At 34.6% G+C, this 20,317-nt stretch overlaps 1 long non-coding RNA gene across 1 annotated transcript; it reads left to right on the top strand.

Moving 5' to 3' along the window:
* The first annotated feature begins 2,601 nt into the window (after positions 1-2,601).
* LOC110681068 lies at positions 2,602-19,279 on the top strand. The gene is made up of 3 exons (XR_002503084.1): positions 2,602-2,732; positions 19,090-19,122; positions 19,220-19,279. It is a non-coding gene; the product is annotated as an uncharacterized LOC110681068 (long non-coding RNA).
* Positions 19,280-20,317: the final 1,038 nt, after the last annotated feature.

Genomic DNA, 20,317 nt, shown 5'->3' with positions numbered 1-20,317 from the left:
TGCGCATAGTCAACACCTTGCCCCAAAAATCTCTCTCTTTTTCCCAATTTCTGCATTTTGATTTCACTTTAATCCTCCTTGCAGATACTTTTGTTGCGACTAGTCCTTCTTTATTTTTTTTTAAACTGTAATTATTTAAAATAAAATGACACAAATATTGTTTATATAACTTCCATTGCTTCTGTTAGCTGCAAGCAGTAAAATACCTTTTCAGTACAATTATAAAGAACAGTCAATGGTTTAAAGAAGGGTAAATCTCCTATGAAGCTTATACGTCCTTGTATAAGTTAGTCTTAGAGAACAGCTTAATATGTAAAGAAGGGAAAACCATAAAAAAATGTTGAAAATACAGTTGCAAATGTTAGCTTGTATAAAATAATCTGGAAGATGTCCATATTCACATTACGAAAATAATTATTTCTTGGAAACTATGAAAAACTCGTCTATAATACCTTTTATTTATCTGGCGTTACGTCCACCCTACTTCTCATCTTAGTGTTTTAATGAAGACTTCCACAGTGATTAACTTAGAGCTTTCATTGCCATTTCTCGAAAACTTATTCAAATAGTCTCAAGTCAGAAAAGTGAATAAACTTACTTTTTTGATTCTACGTGTTTCGCAGATGAAATTCCACATGTTCCGCTCCTACCCAACTCAATTTTTCACTTTTAGAACGTTTAATTTCCGGATTTACAAAACGACGAAAGTAAGATTTTCAACTTTCGCAACCTAACCACTACTTTCGCCGCCCCACTGTATAGAGAGACAAAGTGACTTAACCACGAATCAAAACAAAACACTACTTCGGCCGATTTTACACTGGTAGAAAAACGTCGAAAGTTACTGTATGAAACGGCTTATCATTTTGTTTTAATTATTTTTGTTGAAAATAATAAAAACTATCTAGTTTTTGAACGCTATTTGATTGTATGCAAAATTTGAGCGATGTACACGACGAAAAAACGTTAAAAAGGTGATTCATTTTAAAACATTTTTAGAATACAGGAAAAGAAGTATGAAAGTTACTCACGTCGATTTGAAAAAGTAATCGAGATTTGATCATTTTTGCATTTGTATATCGTATTGCAGGTACGAAGATACTCTATGTCCTGGAAAATCGAGAGGATTTTCAATTCGAAAACATCTTCGCCGATAAGATTCGAACCCACGTTCATCAGATTGGTATTGCTAAATAGCTGCACGTTTACACCTACAGCTATCTACCCCCAAGTCTATAATACCATAATAAGTTAAACAAAAAAAAAGTTAAAAATCTTACGAAACAATTATTTTCCATATAAATGTACCGGGTATTCCCCGTTGGTTTGACCACATTTAATCTGAACACTTTTTTATCTAATTTGTACATCGTTCAGATTAAAAATGGTTCAAACGTCATTTGGCTCATGGAACAGAGTAAAGGGAACAGGAACGCTGTGGAACGGAACACAGAATCGAAACAAAACAGTGCAAGAGATAACCAGAAACACGATTCTAGGGTGACTAGAAGTTTAAATTAAAAATGAACCCCGATAGTTTGCATGATTTACCGTTCAAATTAGCGGGGTGCACGGTATATCGTACGCTGAAAATCATAATAATTCGAAGGATTCTACACGCCTAAGTATTGCTTAGTAATGAAGTAATATCTTTTTCTGGGAAATGGTCTTTCTGGGGATTGACTTTCTGGCAAATGGGTTTCTGACAAACAATCCATTCTGGCAAATTGATTCTGGCAAACGGCTTTCTGGTAAATGGTTTTCTGGCAAATGTCATACAACCGTGATCATCACATCATCACATATCACATATCTCAGATAATCATATATAATAAATTTTACGTTAATGGAGGTTTCAGTGTATGAAATAAAATCAAATATTTGTAAGATAAAACGCGTTCAACTAAAGATGATCATTTCGACAAACTTTCCTCACTGTGAAAGCCCTAACTCAAACCGCAATAAAGCGCAAGACAAGCGTGAAATTTGAATTGTTTCAATTGCACAACGACCAGCTCATTTCGCTAATTAAAGACCACTAAAAAGCGCACCCCTCGCCTGAGCACCTTACGGACAATACAATCGGTTGACACTGTTGGCATGATTTGTAGCGGCGTGGCATCATCTTCTGTTTCGTTCTGGATTTACGTTCCCACTGGGATATAGCCTGCTTCGCAGCTTAGTGTTCTTATGAGCACTTCTACAGTTATGAACTGAGAGCCTTCTATGACAATTGACCATTTTTGTTAGCACGAAGAAGTCGAGAAAATTTCCAACTCGAAAAGTTTCTCTATCGGCGGGATTCGAACCCATGACCTCAAATTTGGTCTTGCTGAATAGCCGGCGCGTTTACCGCAACGGCTTTCAGAGCCCCTCCCCCGTGCATGGTGGCATCTTCCTTGAGAAATGTGGCACCGGTCGATGTTCGTTTGTTTCGCGACAAGAATGGGTGGTGCACAGCACATGTTTCCGTCTGTCTGTCTGTCTATTCAGGGCATGCCAGCAGCAAGACACCCTCTTTGGCAACACAACCGGCAGTGTCGTGGTTTTAAGCTTCCGAACAAGTGCCATCGTCTGGGGTTTTTGAGCGCGTTAAATTTGTCTTGTTGTCCAGGTTCGCGGGGCACAGATTTCGGTTACGGTGTTGTCGGTTGTGTTTTTGTGCTTTGCGCGCGAAATTCAACATTGCAATGGATGGAGCGTCCGATAAGGACATTGATGAAGCACGACAGGTTAGAGTTCGATTCCAAGCAGGTGCACCGTATTTGAGTTCTGTGGAATAATTCTCGCAGATTATGAGGGTTTAAGGAATCGAAAGAGTGTGAAATTGAAAATGAAGTGATATTATTCGGGTGCCAAATGTTGAAGTACTAGTTCGACTAAATGTAATTTCCTGTCGGCACGTTAATTGGCAAACGAATGAGATGATCTATTCGATGCTGTTTTGTATTATTAGTATTCAAAGCGTGTGTTCGCCATATTTCAGCTGTCAAGAGTTACAGGACGTGTCAAATGTTGTCACGTTGATACTTGGTGATACATTGTGGGTAAGAAGCTGCCATAAGCAAATGGTTATTCCAGCTGTTGCCATCCATAGTTCGTTACTATGCATCAGATTCAGGTGTTTAACGTAATGTCGCTTCCACCATTCAAAAAATGCACTTACAATCTTAATCCATTGATAGTTGCGTTACCCAAGCTGGATAAGATCTATTGATAGCCATTACATCAGATGTTAATTGCATCGAAATGAACAATCAGTTCGATGATTTTGACAAATTTCCCAAACATCAAATCGAAGCAGCCTCTAGCCCAGGCTCTTTGATTCAAGTGAGGAAACGAAGAGTGCCGCCAATCGTAGTCAGTTGGTCCAAATTTGGAGGATTTAGGCAAGAAATCTTGAACTCCATCAGGAGAATCAAGATTTCCTTCCAAAACGCAAAAGAAAAGAGACTGCCGCGTTTTGCCGGAAAACACTTAAAGATCACGAACTTTGTCTCAAACATCTTGAAGAGAAGAAGTACATTTTTTTTACTTATGATGACAAAACTGACCGTTTGTTCAAGGTCGTCTTGAAAGGTCTCTCAATCATCTGAAGAGATAAAAAATGAAAAAAAAAAGATCTTAGAAAATGCATTTGGTTGAAAAGCTAAATAGTTTTTTTCCAAAAACTCTTAAGAAAAGCTTATTGTCAAAGTTTAACATTTTTTTACAAACAAAAATTCTCATTTTTATGAACAAATTGTATGTTTGTATCCTTTACTATTCTACTAAAGGAGTAGCTTTAAAAAATGAATTATATTCCACCATTCACAGACATTAGGTAACATTAGTGATTTATACATTTATGCCCAAATTTGCTGATACACCATCCTTCCACTCCCAGCAAAAGAGAAAAGTAAAAAGCGTGTTCAAAACTAGTTTAGATTACTAAAGAAACTATATTGTATAAACGAGAGCTAAATCGTGAGTTTGAACCGCAGTCTTAACTATAAATTTTACTGTTTATGGTCGTTTTACTAAAAAGTCTTATACTTTTAAAATCATGTACGCATATTTATCGATCTACAGCAAATTGTAATCGTTTTTCTCCGAATATTTCAATTGGTAATCTAATAATAACGTATTGTGAAAATAATATGTGGAAAATAAAAACGATTTCATTACAGCAGTGTTGCCAATTTTGATGGTTGTCATTGTGCTTTGAAAAGTCTTCTAAAAATAAAACAATTGGTTTTCTATTGTGCTCTAAATGTGACGAGGGGACTTAGTTAGTAACTCTATAAAGGCGTAAGTTATTTTTGATATTAATACTATATTAGCACTTTAGTCAGGACGTACTTTAAATCAGAAAAATCTATTCATATCAGTTCCCTTCACATTTAAAACATTTTTCTCCAAAAATATCGGGGAAAAATGATTTTATTATATCTGTAAAATCGTTGCTCCAAAAATAGCTTGGTTTTTTTCCATCAGGCTTCTGATTGATGTTGCTTTCGAAGAACAAGCGTTTTTTGAAAATAAAAAATATAGATTGTCGAATTTTCCAGCCAATTTCTCACAATTATTGCATTTTTTAACCTCAAAAAATCGACCGTTCTAAACGTTGTTCCAATATTCGTGTGCAATTAAATTATTTTAAAGAATATTTTATTATCACAACATTGTACAATACTAGTCGAACGGTGTACAGAGAATCGATTAAAATTACATTTATAAATTAAAAAGATACAACATGCACAAATTGTCCACTTTATAAAATGAACAGTCCTTATTTAGATCACTTTAACCCTCTAATACCCAAATTTTTATTTTCGATCTAAATATCATTTTTAGTTATCTGAAATCGTTCTAAACACGTTTTGGACAATGATTTATTTTTATTCGCAAATCTATGAATTTTGATTTTTATTTTTAATATTTTTATTTTTGAACATCCCTGCCCTTTTTCATTTTTTCTTGAAGCCTCTTCTAGTTACTATTTTTTGGCTATAATAAAAATTCAAATTTTTACAAAAACTTTTAAAAATATTAAATTTTAATATTTTTCTGGAAATATTTTTATTTTCCGTGCAATTAACGGAAAAAAAGGTTTGAAATTTTTTTATTACCACCAAGCTCTTCTTTTGTGATAGGTTGCTCGTAGAAAAATATAAAGGTACGATTTTTTATATTACACGTTAAATGAAGGTTATATAAGAAAACATTTTTTCAAAACAATTTTCAAAAATGTAAAAAAGTTTAAAAGTCATAAAAACTTTTCTTATATGCGTGTTGTGAGTCAAGGTTAAGCCAAAAATAAAATCATTTTGATATCCGAAAAAATACACAAAATTCCAAAGTGTACCCCGTCTAAAGGCGGGGTTGGGTATTAGAGGGTTAACAAAAGTTTGCTTTTGAAAAAGCAAGACTTATATTGAATGTCCGTGTGACATGGGAACATTTCTAAAACTTAACTTACTCAGTGCCATCGGTGCCAAAAATGTGATCATGGTACCAAACATTGTCGCATGGATGCAGAATGCATGATTTGCGAAGGTTCTTCGCACACTAAGGACGTCTGTCCTGTGGAGGAAGATACCAAAAAATGTGTAAGCGCAAATTGGCGGGGGCAACCACAAGCCTAACTTTTGGGCTTGCCCTTCGCACAAACGAACCGTCGAGGCTCGTACCTAGCAGATAAACGGCAACGTTTGTAGTAGTCGGAATTTCCCAGGCAGAATCTCCAACAATTATCATTTTCACTTGATGATTGCTTGCGTTGTAATCGATTGTACCCCGTTTGGCATAGAGTCGTTAGGCATAATGGTCGTGTGGCATAATGGCCGTTCGGCATAATGGTCGTTTGGCATAATGATTGACTTTGAATGGATATCGGCATTTCGAAGTTTTTACCAAGATCAACATCACCGAGCCCATAGCAAAAATTTTTCGTAGGTTCTCAATAAGCGAGGTGATTAGAGATATTCCAAGCTATGAATGTCAAACATTATAGGAACATTAGAAAGCATAACTAAATAAAACTCTTGACGGGTCTGGTAGAAGATCCTTTCGGAATATTAATTTTCTTCACATCCCATAACATAGAGTATCTCTGAGCTTGTTGCGATATACATATTTGAAAATAGTAAATTGGCAAAGAAAGTTCGCAGATATTAATAAAGGAAACGCTTATAGAATATTTCGCTATAGATCAAGCTCTGTCCCAGTTTGAACGTAACACTTGATGAAAATTACTTGGTTGAAGAAGGGAAAATTTATTTACAAAATTTTATCCCAAGATATATAATTGCAGGATAATGCAAAAATAGCTTATACACGAGAGCAGATTATTTTTCTTTTAAAATGTTTAAGACTCTTACGCAAAAAAAAACTTCTCACAGCATAGCTCAAATAAACAACACAATTTTGAAAGAAAATATTTGTGGCAAAAGTTTTGAACGATTCAATATAAATTTTAATTTTGGAAGCGTACATCAAAAACACTGTCTAATATTGAAAAAAGGGCAATTTTGTGATTGAAATAATATTTTTTCCAGCATATCTCGAAATGAGATCATGTGCTTGCAAAAAAAATATATGTTGAACATTTGCAAATTTTAAAGTAATTATCATTCTAAACAGCACTTCTTGCAAGAATTGATAAAACAGCAAAATATTAAAATGGTTAACATTCAGCTTAACTAAACAATAAAATATAAATAAACAGTGTAAATATAAAGAGCAGCCTATTTTTAAAAGAAGGCAAAATTTATGATTAAACCAATAGAAGATTGGACGCCTAAAATAATTGCAGCATAATAAAACGAAAAGACATCAAAAATTGCGTTCAGCATCATCGAAGTGATTGTGCTACTTATCTCCGAATGTCGTTTCTCCCGAAGGTCGGTTCCCTGAATGCCAGTTCCCCGATTAACTTTTTTCCCCGAGTGCCATTTCTCCGAATGACCCGTTTCCCCGAAAAGTTGTGCAATTTAAATAGGTGCTATAATAGTCTTCAGTGGCTGGTTGGTAAACGAGAAAGAATGATAAGCAATCAAAAGAAGGAGGTATTCTGTCATTCTTGGCTACACACATGTTGGCAAAAATGCTGAGGACAATAAAACTCTGAAGAACCGCCAACTAAATAAAGAAGGGTGCATATGAAATGGCCAGTTCATTTACCACCCTAAAATGTATAAAGTATGACAATTATGAATGCCAAAAATTTTTCGGGGAACTGGCGTTTGGGATTACGACATTCGTGGAACCGATCTTCGGGGAAAAGTAGCACAACCCATCGAAGCAACTGCAGTCATCGATTTCTCGTTTCGCTGATAACTTGAGCAGATCAATGTTATCGATTGTCGCCCTTTTGTCAGTTGGAAACAAAAAATATCTAAAAATAAAGCTCCAAAGAACAGCCTTTGTATAAAAGAAGGTGAAATTTATTTAAACATTAAATCAACAGTTTTGTACCTTTAATAATAGTTATATCATATTTAGAAAAAAACATAGAATGTTTGAAAGAAGGGTAAATTTGTGCTAATATATCAAAATCTTCAGTGCAAAAATTTATTCCAATAGCGGAACTCAAATGAAGAATAAATATTTAAAAGAAGGGTAATTTCTGAATAAATAATAAAATACTATTGGCAATAACTTTTCTAATATGCTTTAAATTATTCAAGAGCAAATGATTGTTGAATAAAGTGACATTTTGTATCAATTGACTTCACAACAAGCCTGTTATCATCAGAAAGATGCAATAGAAACGTAAAAACGAATGTCATCTTAAGAAATTCTTGGTATCAGACTCATTATGCAAAACGACCATTATGCCAAACGACTTTATGCCAAATGACCATTATGCCAAACGACTTTATGCCAAACGGCATTATGCCAAACGACTTTATGCCAAATGACCTACCACCGTTGTAATCATAACCTTCAGGACGATTGTACCCCGTTTGGCATAAGGTCGTTTGGCATAAAGCCGTTTGGCATAAAGTCGTTTGGCATAATGGCCATTTGGCATAATGGCCGTTTGGCATAATGATTGACTTAGAATGAATATCGACATTTTCGAAACTTTTACCAAAATGAACACCACCGAGCTCAAGGCGAAAAATTTTGGTATGTTCTAAACAAGCGTGGTGTTCGTTCAGAGATTTTCCAAGCTATGAATGTCAAGATTGTTGTGACATTAGAGAGCATAACTAAATAAAACTCGTGACACATCCCAGAACATAGAGTACTTTGAGCTTGTTACGATCTACATATTTGAAAATAGTAAATTGGCAAAGAAAGTTCGCAGTGATTAATGAAGGGAACGCTCAAAGAATATTTCGCCTGCCGATCAAGCACTGTCCCAGTTGGGACGTAATACTTGATCAAAATTACTTGGTAAAAGAAGTGAAAATATACTTACAAAATATTTAAAGCTCTTATCCAAAGTTGAATTATTGCAGCAAAAATTGCCTATATACGAGAGCAGATTATTTTTAGTTTAAAATGTTTAAAGCTCTAACGCAAAAAAAATCTTCTCACAGCGTAACCCAAAGAAACAACACATTTTAAAATGAAAATATTTATGGCAAAACTTTTGAACGGTTTAATATTAATTTTAATTTTGGAAGTTTACATCAGAAACACCGTCTGTTATCAAAAGAAGGGAAATTTTGTGATTGAAATATATTTTTTTTCCAGCACATCTCGAAAGAAGATCATGTTTTTGCAAAAATAAATAGTTGAATATTGGCAGGTTCTAAAGGAATTATCATTCTAGTAGCACGTCTTCCGAAAATTGATAAAACTCGGCTGTATACATGTTGGCAAAAATGCTGAGGACGGTTTAAACTCGAAAGAACCGCCAATTAAATAAAAAAGGGTGTATAATACATGGCCAGTTTGTTCACCACCCTGAAATTTATGAAGTTCCGGCAATTATGTGTGTAAAAAAACTTTTCGAGGAAGTAGGCTATTCGGGGAAACGGGATATACTGGGAACTTGCATTCGGGGAACTGGCGTGCAGTGAAACGACTTTCGGAGAACCGACTCTCGGGGAAAAGTAGCACAACCCATAGAAATACCTGCAGTAATCGACATCTTTTTTCGCTGATATTTAGAACAGATCAATGTTATCGATTGCCACCCTTTTGTCAGTTGGAAACAAAAGAAATATCTCAAAAATATAGCTCCAAAGAACAGCCTACACTCCCGTGCAAAAGTTTGGGTTCACCCCCTCAAAACATACAAAAGTGTTCTGTCCATATCTCTGTGATTACACGTCCAATTGGAACTCTTTAAGCCGCATTCGAAAGGCAAAGAGTTATTCTTACTTCGTATGTATTTTTTGAAAAACATTTTTTGAGTTTTGTTCACAAAATTTCTACTTAAAGTTGTTACATTTTTCAATAAACACACTGAAAAATCATATCTAATTTCCTCAGCATTGGGTCGACCAAAATTTTAAATCAATGTGTCATTAGAATCGTAATCTTATATTCTTTGAAGAGACCCCACGAAATTTTGGCGGAAAAAATCTGGAAAGTATTCAAAAATCAATGAAACAGTCAATCAAGTCATCGTGCAAAAGTTTGGGTTCACCCCTCAGTATGATGCAAATCGTGCAAAAGTTTGGGTTCACGCACATCATTTTTGTCAATATCTCTGACATTTTTCAACCGATTTTAATAGTTTAAAGCTTTTTTGAGCGCAAATAATGGCGCGTACATGATTGGTTTGAGATTTCACAGATTTAAGTAAGTTCAGGTGAACCCAAACTTTTGCACGATATACCATACTGAGGGGTGAACCCAAACTTTTGCACGATGACTTGACTGACTGTTTCATTGATTTTGAATACTTTTCAGATTTTTCCGCAAAAATTTCATGAGTGCTCTTCAAAGAATATAAGATTAAGATTCTAATGACGCCTTGTTTTGAAATTTTGGTCGATCCAATGCTGAGTAAATTAGTAATAATTTTTTATTGTGTTTTTTGAAAAATGTCACAACTTTAAGTACAAATTTAGTATACAAAGTTCAAAGAATATTTTTGGCAAAATACATACGAAGTAAGAATAACTCGTTGCCTTTCGAATGCAGCTTAAAGAGTTTAAATTGGACGTGTAATCACAGAGATATGGACTGAACAATTTTGCATGTTTTTTAGGGGGTGAACCCAAACTTATGCACGGGAGTGTATGTATAAAGAAGGTGAAATTTATTCAACAGTTTCTACACATCATATTATACCTATAATTACATTATATATAAAAAAAAAACATAGAATATTTAAAAGAAGGGTAAATTTGTGCTAAATATATCGCAAGATTTTGCAAAAAATATTCCAAAAGCAAAACTCAAAAGTAGAATTAATATTTGGAAGAACGGTAATTTCGGGATAAATAATAAAATACCATTGACAATAACTTTCCTCATATGCGTCAGTTTATTCAAGAACATGTGATTGTAGAATAAGGTGTCATTTTGTATCAATTGACTCCAGAACAAGCCTGATGTCATCAGAAAAATTCAATATAAACATATAAACGAATGTCATCTTCAAAAATACTTGATTTCACACTCATTATGCCAAACGACTATTATGCCAAACGACTTTATGCCAAATGACCATTATGCCAAACGGCTTTATGTCAAACGGCTTTATGCCAAACGACCTTATGCCAAATGACCTACCACTTTCAGGACAATGACAATCATGCTCATCCAAAAGCGACTTTCGGGTTAAAGTCTCTCTCAAACAACATCATTCAAAAGCTAATTTTCATCGACTGGATCGAGCATATGGTGGGAGTTGCTATCATCATTCATAAGCGTATGAAACATCAACTTTTTTCATCATTTGAAACCGAAGTTTTTGAAACCTTGGGTGTCGCTGTTGAAACACAGCTTGCTTGGTAAATATACTATCATAGCTGCCTATTTGCCTTTTCAATGTTATGAAGAATTTTGTTTGATGATTGCTCTTCAGGATATATCTCAATTCAATACCCTGAAAGTCCTACTTGTTTTTCCTGTTGTAGAAAAAAAAAATTACGATTAATTTGGTCTTTACCGACTCTAGTCAGTTTTGTAGACAACTGGTTACTCACGATGACATTGATACGATTCGGATCATCTCTCTGTCACATTTAAAATATATCATATCATCATGAATTTGGAAGAATTTACTTGCTGGAACTTGGCGATGTACATTGTAATAAATCATAAAAAAAACACACACCCACACACACAAATGTGAAAATTTAAAGTGCCAGCTCCCTATTCACTGCAGCAAACTGCAAACATAGTTTAATTATCAACCATCCATGGTTCCTAAATAAAACCTTCTGTCTGGCTACAGCCGGCTGAACTACAGCAGAGAGCAAATGTAGAACATCCACGCTGTGTTTGGTCAACATTGCCGAGCACTTATCGTCTCTGGAATAGCTCCGCTATGGAGTAGTTTTCAAATTGCAATATCATGTGGGTTTTCCTGCTGTGGCTCGGCCCACATATTGCATTCGACCGGCGCGGTGCTGATGTTGTGAGGCGAGCGAGACTGTAGCATAGATCCAATATGACTATACTTCAGTGGAAAACTCTCAACAACTTTACCTCATTAGCAGCAATGCATATCCACTAGGGTGTGGCTTATTTTATCGAAAGTTCTGAAAACCAAAAGTTTGTGTGCTCCTCTGAATACAAATCACATAAAAAGATAAACATAAAAGTTTTAGTCAAAAATATTAGGAATCAGAGATGGCGCACAATGGGGCAGATCGCTGTTTTCGACGGCCAAACCTCTAGTACTCTAGATATGCACCCTAGAGGTTTGGTGTCTTCGACAAAGTGTTTTGGAATAACTTGTACTATATTTTGACACATTCAGATTTGATCTAGATAAGTGAAAACTGATCTAGATCAGTTTTATCTTTTTATAGGAGCGTCCTAGCAAAAAACTTTCTTCTGCAAAGTTGTTCATTGAGGCATTTTTGACATTTCTTCGGAACACACTTACACTCTATCACTGACGTGGATTACGATATATGACAATTTAATAAAGACAGTCAAAAAATCGATTCTGATCATTTTTTTTATACAAAAAAAAATGTTAAAAAAAAAATTTTGTCTTCAAGTATCAGAAGCTTAACTATAACAAAGTAAATTTATTTCATTTGCTAACAAAATTTCCAGATTTAATTATGTTTTTGGTAAAAACAGTCAAAAAATAGTGTTTTACAAAATCCAGGATAACTCATGAAGCGGCAGATGGCGGCAGCTAATTTTTTGTATACGACTAGTCAAGAACATAAGTTTCATTGTCCCGAAGATAGAAAAGTAGGGTGGTTTGAAAATTTAATGAAAATATGTTAAAAAATGCTAATATTTGAGAAACTTTTCATGAATTTATATTTTTTAAATGTATTTCTAAAACATATTGCATGTTGACGAAGTGTTTTGAAAAAGTCAGAACCAAACTGGTATCGTATAATATGACTTTTATTAAACACAATACTATTACTCTAATAAAACTCAAAGGATAGATAGATAGGTAGATACACATATGGGGCAAATTATCTTGAATTCCGTTTAAAAGTTTATTGGAATACCAGTTTAGAGATGACTTCTTCAAAAAACTTCGTCAACATGTAATATGTTTCAGAAATACATTTAAAAAATATAAATTCATGAATAGTTTCACAAATATAAGCATTTTTTAACATACAGTTATCTTTCCCTTACTCGATATTGAAGGGACCATCGAGTTAGGGAGGTATCAAGTTACAGAACACAAAACCAATGCAACTGCGATCCAAGGGACCATCAAGTTTGCCATGAAAACCAACTTTTACTATGGTTCTCTAACTCGATATCGAGATACGGAATATCGAGTAAGAGAGAGTTAACTGTATTTTCATCAAATTTTCAAACCACAACAACAAAAAAGCCCCACGTGGCCCCACTTTTCTTTCTTCGCGACAATGACACTTATGTTCTTGGCTAGTCGTATACAAAAAATTAGCTGCCGCCATCTGCCGTTATGAGTTATCCTGGATTTGTAAAACACTATTTTTAGACTGTTTTTACCAAAAATATACCCAGACAACCAAAAATGTACGTATAACAAAATCACCTGGAGGCTTTGTATGTGCAAAATTTCACTTATGAGATGTCGCGAAAAGGCCTTCTATGTTCAAAAGTGGAGCCGATATGCGTGCATATATTATGTGATGAATAATAACATACAATGCGAGTGTAAAAATTTGCTACTGAACTAACTAGTGATCTTATGCGACTTAACTTATGATAGTTGACAGCTGCTACGGATTAATTCGACTTACCTTGTACGAGTGTACTAGACGAAACAAAATGTACAAACGAACTCAGAAAAGAAGTGTTTTATGCGAGAAAACTCATCAATCCGACGAGTTTATCCACAATGTTTTGCGGGTTTGATGTAATTAGTATGAATAAACGAGTTTGTAACGTGAACTTTCATGCGATTTCTGGTTGTCTGGGTAATTAAATCTGAAAATTTTGCTAGTGAATGGTGTAAATTTACTTTGTAATAGTTAAACTTCTAATACTTGATGACAAAATATATTTTAATATTTTTTTTGTATGAAAAAATGGTCAAAATCGATTTTTTGATTGTTTTTATTAAATTGTCATATATCGTAATCCACGTCAGTGATAGAGTGTAAGTGTGTTCCGAAGAAATGTCAAAAATGCCTCAATGAACAACTTTGCAGAAGAAAGTTTTTTGCTAGGACGCTCCTATAAAAAGATAAAACTGATCTAGTTCAGTTTTCACTTATCTAGATCAAATCTGAATGTGTCAAAATATAGTACAAGTTATTTCACTTTTTTATATTAAACTTTGGGAGGGATTATTAGAGTATGTTTAAAAACTACAAATGAACTTTAACACTTCACTTTTTGCAAAAAAAAATAAAATACTAAAATCACTAAGGTGAGCAAATACCTTTAAACTCTAATATGTGTTGCTTATCTTGACTGATAGGCCTATTTCGTCTGCGACTTACAGACTTCTTCAGTGTCGAGTGCTCGACACTGAAGAAGTCTGTAAGTCGCAGACGAAATAGGCCTATCAGTCAAGATAAGCAACACATATTAGAGTTTAAAGGTATTTGCTCACCTTAGTGATTTTAGTATTTTATTTTTTTTTTGCAAAAAGTGAAGTGTTAAAGTTCATTTGTAGTTTTTAGTACAAGTTATTCCAAAACACTTTGTCGAAGACATCAAACCTCTAGGGTGCATATCTAGAGTACTAGAGGTTTTGGCCGTCGAAAACAGCGATCTGCCCCGAGGGATTCCACGGAGGCATGCAAGTCGATTCTGATCGACGATTTCAAAAATATCTGAAACTTTGCACAGTTTTTCAGTTCCATCTAAATCGTCATTTTCCGATATCAAATCTTCAAGTTGAGTCACGACTAACTTTTCAAAAGGGTGTATGTGAAAATGGTTCAAAAATATTCAAAAAGCTGCACAGCAAAAACGGTTCGTTCGATTGTTAGACAACTAAAGAAACAAAGTTAGACAACTAAATAAAGATTCAAAAAAAAATACACACAGTAAAAAAAAATTTTTTACATTAAAACACATCATTTTTGTCACAAAAACTCAAATATCTCAAAACCCTATCGGAATACCAACGTAATTTTTTTAGGGAAAACGGTCCATTATATTAGCTATCTACCATAAAAATGATTGGTGATGGTATGCCAATAAACAAAAAAGTTATGACATTTCAAATATTTCACAAATTTGACACTTAGTGAATTTTTTTTTTTTCATTGTTAATTTTTTTTAGGACCGCAGTTTGTTGCTGAATTTTTTGTTAAGGGTACCACATAAGGTTAACAAGTTGTTTTTATGATATTTTATTTAATTATTCATAACTATTATAGCATCTATTAGAAAGTTAGACGCGATCCAGTGTTGTGATCTAAAGTCTTGATAGTGTCATATTTTTTATTGTACGTAACTGAAGAAAAATTCTCTCAATAGTGTTGAAACCTTTTGATAAAAGAAACCTATAAGAAATCTAATATTGAAGACAAAAGCTACAAAAAAAGTTTTCTATACAGGTATACGACTAGTTTACCTGCAAAAAGTTTACCTCGTAGAGAACAAGGCGGGTCTATACCCAGGTGATCTAGTATACGTAAAGCAGGTCGGTTTTCTCGGCGCTGGTTTTCTCCACAAAGTTAAAATTTGATTACACCTGGGTATAGACCCGCCTTGGTAGAGAATAGACTTTGTTAATCATATTTGGGAGAAAGCGAGTAACTTCAACAACATCAAAAACATGATAGGTACATACCATGAACATACTCACGAAAAAGCTAAAAATATACTACCACTATGGTTATAAAAGATTTAATTGTAAAATTTTTCTTGAGTCAAGCAAACGACACCAAACTAGTCAGTAAAAACTTAAAAGTGATTTTGTTTATTAAAATCTAACGAGCAACATGAGTAGTCGCTTTCTCAACTGTTGCAGGCCGTTTGCAGAAAAAAAGTGTTCGAAAGAGCTACGAAATCTCACCGAAAGCACCATAGATAAACTGAGAGCGGCTGGTTATGCTCCAATGTCTACATTGAATACAAATTTACGAATTTGTACGTCCTGCCGTTTAAACGTTGACAAACGGGCAATCTGTACATCATCGGTGGATCAGGTTGCAGGAAGTTCGAAAACAACAACAACTGAGGAATTACTAGATGCACCGACAACAACTGAGGAGTTACCAGAAGTACCAAGTGCAGATAGTCTTGCCATGGTACCATCAGCGACATCTGTTTCAACAAATCAATCAGAAGATGAGTGCATCCAGAAGGTCAACATCGAACGCTTCAACGAAGGGATAGCTGGAATAAAAGTGACTCCGATTAAATGGACGAAGATGGGTTACGTCAATTATCCCGAGAAAAAATACCGTGAAATCAACGAAGCTGTACGAAGAAACCTCTTCAAATTAGGACCTGAGGATGTGGAAAATACAGACTACGATGAGGTAATTATGAATATGAAGGAAAGGTTCTTGAATCTAGCCACGACAAGGAAAGAAAAATTATTGATTTTGTCGATGCTGCCAAGCTCGTGGTCTATTCAAGACGCCATTGATGAGTTCAAAACCAATAGAAATACAGCAAAAGAGGCAAAACAATTCAAAAATAACTGTTTTGCAACCAAAAATGCTAGGTCGAGTACTTCATTTACAGATGAGACAAAAGAAAAAATAATTCAATATTTTGAAGACGATGAAGTGCCTGGCCAAAAAGATTATGTATCTGTAAAAAAAGATGGAAAGCGTCAAGCAATCCAAAAACGATTAATGATGAACTACTTTGAAAGAATCGTATACACGCTTCCTATATACCTATTAAGGTAGGTTTTTCCTCATTTGCAAGCCTTCGTCCAAGGCAATGCAAGCTTCTATCCAATTCAGGAACACATAATGTTTGTGTGTGCACAACACACGAAAATATTAACCTAATCTTACATAGTTTGAAAAGAATCAATTTATCAAAGGATATTAAAATGTTAACTGGTAGTCTTTTGTGTGAAAATACAACATCAAATTGCTATCTACGATCTTGTTCGGATTGTCCAGATTCTTCATCATTGGAAAATACTTTATTCGCTGAGTTTGAAGAAAATTATATTGATCAGTTATCATTTGAGCAATGGGTGACCACGGATAGGTGTGACCTAGAAACTATTGTAAAACCTGTAGATGAGTTTGTGTCATTTTTTTGCTTGAAATTAGAAAGTTTAATTACTCACGACTTTATTAAAACAGAGCAATCCCGCTTTTTAAAAAATACGAAAAATACATTACAAGATGGTGAATTTTTAGTCATTTGTGATTTTTCTGAAAACTATAGCTTTGTATTGCAAGATGAAGTGCAGTCCCATCACTGGAACGTACAACAAGCTACAATTCATCCATTCGTTATTTATTTCAATGGAAGTACGCAAATTGAATATTTTAGTTTTATTGTAATTTCCGAAGATTTAAGACACGACTCAGTATCTGTAAATTTGTTCATTGCCAAAATGATTAACTTTTTACGCGTTGATAAGGATAAAGAAAATCAGAAAGATATATTTCATGTCTGATGGAGCAGCATCGCAGTACAAAAACCGTAAGAATTTTTCGAGCCTATGTCAATTTAAATCAAAGTATGTAATGCAGAATGGCATTTCTTTGCTACGTCACATGGCAAAGGTCCTTGTGATGCTATTGAAGGAACCATAAAGCGCAAGGCCACAAGAGCAAGTTTAGCCCAAAGAACGTGAGCATCCAATTAAAACTGCAAAAGAACTATTTGATTGGGCGAATCGCAGAAAAGAAGAAGATTTAACAAAATTATCATTTTGTTTTACTACTACTGACGAGTACGAATTAACGGCATCAGAGCTCAGCGAGCAATATAATAACGCGAAAACGATCCAAGGAACCCAAAAATTTCACTGTTTCATTCCATTGTCAGAAAATAAAATTAAAGCAAAACTATACTCGAACTGTACTGATAATGATGCAAAAGTGTTCGATATTGTAAAAAAATTGAATAACAATAAATAAATAAATAAGTATTAATAAAATGTTTTCATGATCTCATAACGCATACCCAAATCTAAAACTTTTAAAGTTTATATATAACATTTAGAAACTCATCAATCATACTCTAAAAAAAATATCCTGGTAAAAAAAAATTATTTTCGTGTAATCTGTTAATTCATTTTAATTTATACATATATACATATACATATAATATTTATACATATACATAATATTTATACATATAATATACATAATACTAATGAATACATGAAAACGACTTGTTTAATTCACGCAAGGCCCTTAACAATAAAATCAGCAACAAACTGCGGTTCCCGTAATAATTTACACCGAAAATTTTTTTTTTTTTCTACTAAATGTGAAAATTGTGACATGTTTGAAATGTCATAACTTTTTTGTTTATTGGTTTACCATCACCAAATTTTTATGGTAGATAGCTAATATAATGGACCGTTTTCCCTCAAAAAAATACGTTGGTATTCCGATAGGGTTTTGAGATATTTGAGTTTTTGTGTAAAAAATTATGTTTTTTAATGCAAAAAAATTTTTTTTTTACTGTGTGTATTTTTTTTGGAATCTTTATTTAGTTGTCTAACTTTGTTTCTTTAATTGTCTAACAATCGAACGAAACCGTTTTTGCTGTGCAGCTTTTTGAATATTTTTGAACCATTTTCACATACACCCTTTTGAAAAGTTAGTCGTGACTCAACTTGAAGATTTGATATCGGAAAATGACGATTTAGATGGAACTGGAAAACTGTGCAAAGTTTCAGCTCAATAGAAAAAAATGCATTAAAAAATTTACCAAATTTTGGTGCTGTTGCTTGGAATTACTCCCCAGTGTTCCACACCCCCCTAGCTACGCTATTGTCAAGACAAAGTATAATATCTAGCATATTATGCTAGAAAGTGGAGCCGAGCGCAACAGGGCTCGCCTAGGTAGCAGTGTTTCGATTGACGGGGATACAGAACGCTCATAAGGCCGGTAGTCCTCTACGGGCATGGAACGTGGACGATGCTTGAGGAGGACTTGCAAGCACTTGGAGTCTTTGAACGTCGGGTGCTTAGGACGATCTTTGGTGGTGTGTAGGAAAACAGTGTGTAGGGGCGAAGGATGAACCACGAGCTCACTCAACTCTACGGGCGAACCCAGTATCCAGAAGGTGCCCAAAACTGGAAGGATACGATGGCAGGGTATGTTGCAAAAATGCCGAAGAGCAGCCCAGCAAAGATGGTGTTCGTTTCGAATCTAACTGGGAACTCAGAAACGAATTTTCACAACAATGATGGTGCTGAGGGTTACGTCGACCATGCGAACATAGCATATATTTGGAATCCTAATTCACAAACATTGGGGGATGTAACTTAGGATCTTTGTAGTTGGATCATTTTGTGCCACCCTAATATTCACCATAGATGCAGCATTTTATCGCGTTGGTTACGCTTATTAATGCACCACTTTCCCTTCGTTTCTTTTTTCCAGATGTTGGGCGCAGCGTTGATAGGACGACGAAAGGTAATTGGTTTGCAAACGTAGGAATTCCTAGTGGGAATCTAATTATTCACTCGTACGACTTCTTCCCATCTCTCTTTTTTGTTTCCCCTAATTGCAGAGCAATCCCACAGCAAAGAGCAGAACTTTGACCGAGGAAGAGATCAAAGGTAGGTTTGGTTGACCATTCGGCACAACAAGCCGTTTTGTTACAGTCAGTGTGGTTTCGATCGTAATCAATCATCAGGTTAGACGTTACTCGTGTTGGCCTTCCATCATCCGTAAACATGTCCCAATTCAAATTTCATCCAACGATACAAATCGACCACTTAAAATGTCCCTCAACGCACGGTGGTCACACGTGAAAAAATATGTTTGCTAATACGATATTTTCACATTTTATTTGATGTGTTAGCTTTCAAACTGTATACATGAATCATTTAAAGTTGTTGAAAGTTGCTTATGGAACACGGTAAAACGATCATTCACCCACATTGTTACAAATATTGTATGGTATTCGATGTGCTATAACTTTACTTGTGTATACTATAACATTTCTTATACATACAGTAAAAATAATCAAACAATTGTTACTCAGTAAATCATGTCATCAAATCATCTGAATTGTTTTGACTAGCGATCTGAAACGGAAGCAGATTCCAAAGAAATTGAAAACCCTCGAATGATTCCGCACAATGTTCTTCTTCCGTTCAGAGTAAAACAATAGAATTTTAGTGCAACTTGATGTTGATATGGATCTTCATGAACTAAATGGATGAAATATGCTTTGTCAAAGGTACCAGAAATGTTGGTTTTTAATGTCCATAATTTCCATAAAACTGTGGATTATATTTTTGGGGTTAGCAATTCAGCTAAAAACCCCGAAAATCAAAGATTTGACCACCAATTGTACGGAGTTCGGGCCACTGTGCAACGGTTGGTTGGTCACACTGTGGTCTCGTCCATCGTGATTGATGTGGTTTTAATGATGGGAGAGTCATATTCAAATCGGTTTATCATTGCCATCTGGGAGAAAGGATGAGGGCAGCTAGTGTTATAATGACCGTCATCATCACCCTTTTTTTATCACAGTTTGGAATCAATAACGGACGCTTTACGAGAAAGTGTAATGAATCCATTTAATTAGTTGTATCGTTTAGTTTTTCTATTGATGCAGTAGTGTTTTGTTAGTTGTTCAATGGAAATTGTTTTAACCGAT

This window comes from Aedes aegypti, unplaced genomic scaffold, assembly GCF_002204515.2.
Source record: "Aedes aegypti strain LVP_AGWG unplaced genomic scaffold, AaegL5.0 Primary Assembly AGWG_AaegL5_hic_scaff_333_PBJ_arrow, whole genome shotgun sequence".
In the NCBI taxonomy this organism is placed as follows: Eukaryota; Metazoa; Arthropoda; class Insecta; order Diptera; family Culicidae; genus Aedes; species Aedes aegypti.
This window is presented reverse-complemented; position numbering and strand designations above follow the sequence as displayed.